Source organism: Oratosquilla oratoria, chromosome 7, assembly GCF_046742065.1.
Source record: "Oratosquilla oratoria isolate Oo_2021 chromosome 7, ASM4674206v1, whole genome shotgun sequence".
Taxonomy (NCBI): domain Eukaryota; kingdom Metazoa; phylum Arthropoda; class Malacostraca; order Stomatopoda; family Squillidae; genus Oratosquilla; species Oratosquilla oratoria.
Genome location: NC_134783.1, coordinates 20,496,160 through 20,498,659, shown reverse-complemented (window position 1 = coordinate 20,498,659; position 2,500 = coordinate 20,496,160). Strand labels below are relative to the sequence as shown.

General features: G+C 36.0%; 1 protein-coding gene across 1 annotated transcript in view; it reads left to right on the top strand.

The window, feature by feature from the left end:
* LOC143026993 (roundabout homolog 2-like) overlaps positions 1 to 2,500 on the top strand; it is a 707,397-nt gene that overhangs the window by 522,452 nt on the left and 182,445 nt on the right. The gene's annotated exons all lie outside the window — the stretch shown is intronic.

Here is a 2,500-nt window from a genome sequence, read left to right as displayed (position 1 = left end):
GATAAATAAATAAATAAATAAATAAATAAATAAATAAATAAATGAATAAATAAATAAATAAATAAATAAATTAATAAGTAAATAAAAGATAGAGGAAACTACAAGATGCCATTAGACCTACACTAGGCAGCTCCATGTTCATTATCAGCTATCATCTTCATAAACAAATTTATCTAATCTTTTCTTAAATCAACCAATAGCTTCATCATTTACTACTCTACATAGTTATTAAGTCTATTCCATTCGTTAACCACCATTGGTAAACCAGTTCTTACATAACTTCTTCTTAAACCTAATTTTGTCCAATTTAAACCCGTTACTACGAGTTTTACATTGCTGCCTTAATATGATGACCTTGATCTTTTATTTAATATTCATACACTTTTATTAGATTTAAAAAAAAATGCCTTCTCATAAAAGAAAAGTAAAGAAATAAAAAGTAAAAACATAAATAGAATCAAATAAATACAAGTAAATTAATTACTAAATAGATAAATCTTCAAATGAATACAGAAACTAATAAACGAACAATAAATAAGATAAATGAATTGGTAAATGAATGAATAATAAGATTGAATAGGCAAAATCAATAGATCAAATTATAAACGAAAAGTGAGTAAATAAAACGAGATTAATATATAAATTCTAAATAAAAAATAGAAAAGACAATCAATACACATCAGGTCACCAACCATTTGTATTTTATTGTACGCATGCATATCATGACGTTCAGAATTTAAGTTTCATCATTTACCACACAAACCTCTTCTCCTTCTTACACGTACTACAAGGGAACAACCTTGTTCATTATCATAGGCCTATTACCTGGTGGCGTCATCGGAAGCGCACCGATCTCGCATTCCCTCAGTTGTGGGTTCGAGTCCCTCATCCCTCTACAAGTTTAATCCCTGCCATAACTGTCCAAGGGCATAAAATCAGCTTCTTAGTGCCTCCTGGTGTAAATTCTCACCCCCTTTTCATGGCATAGGACAGTGCCCGTTGGTGGCGTAGTAAAAGCATTTGCTTAGTTGTGGGTTCGAGTCCCGCACTTCTTCCCAATTCCTAGCATTACTTGCTTGTTACCTACCCAAACAGTCCCTAGAACGCAAAATAGGGCAAAAGAGGGGCGGATTCTGTTCCAGCTACTCAGCGCCTAGTGGCGTAGTCTCCTTCCCTTCTATTAACATAGATCCCGATTCATAACTTCGGCCTTCACGATGCTGAACTTGACCACGGGCGTTTACCAGATGTGGTTAAACTCATTCAAGTGTAACTCGATAACCGTGAATAAGTTTCACACGTCGTTTAACCCTTTGTGAGCGTGGTTTGCCTCGTCGGGCCCAAGATAATCCACAAAGGTGGTTCAGAAAGAGTTACAGATGCTGTTTTCATGAAGATAGGGACACAAACTATCCCAGTTCATAATGATTCCTGTGAATAATGATTAGGTTCTAAAAGGCTAATATTCGTTAAATACACACTCACACGCATACACACACACACACACACACACACACACACACACACACACACACACACACACACACACACACACACACACACACACACACACACACACACACACACACACACACACACACACACACACTCGGTGGCGGATTAGTAAAGCACTGGCCTCACAAGCCAGAGAACCGGGGTTCGATTACCCGGTCGGGCGGAGATAAGTTGGGTTTGTCTCCTTTCACGTGTAGCCCCTGTTCACCTAGCAGCGAGTAGGTACGGGACGTTAGTCAAGGAGTTGTGACCTTGCTGTCCCGGTGTGTGGTGTGTGAGTGGTCTCACACCTACCCAGAGATCGGCTAATAAGGAGCTCTGAGCTCACTGCCGTAGGGTGGTGTCTGGCTGTCTCGACAGAGACTGCAGCAGATCCGAGGTGAATACACACACACACACACACACACACACACACACACACACACACACACACACACACATACATATGTGTATATACATATGTATATATATATATATGTGTGTGTGTGTGTGTATACATTTATATATATACATATATATGTATATATATATATATATATATATATATATATATATATATATAAAAATATATATATAAATATATATATATATATATATATATATATATATATATATATACTATATATATAGAGAATTGACACAATTGAATAGAAACCAAGAGAAATCCTTTAATTTATTAATTTATCAAACAAGCAATTTATACAATTAAAGTGCTTATAAATTATCACAATGTGAAGAACTACTATTTGGTTGACATCCCCATTGCTTTTTTAAATGCAAGGACCCTTCTAGGCATGGTAGTGATTAGTTTACGAATATCATCTTGAGAGATTTCTTGCCATACCCCAAAGGTGTTCAATAGAGGTCATATTCGGGGAATGACTTGGCCATGGAAGTTTCCTGATCCCATTATATCTCAAAAAAAAATTTACTCATTCTACCCCTGGAGAATATTGTAATGAGTCTTTCCTTTAACATGGAAACA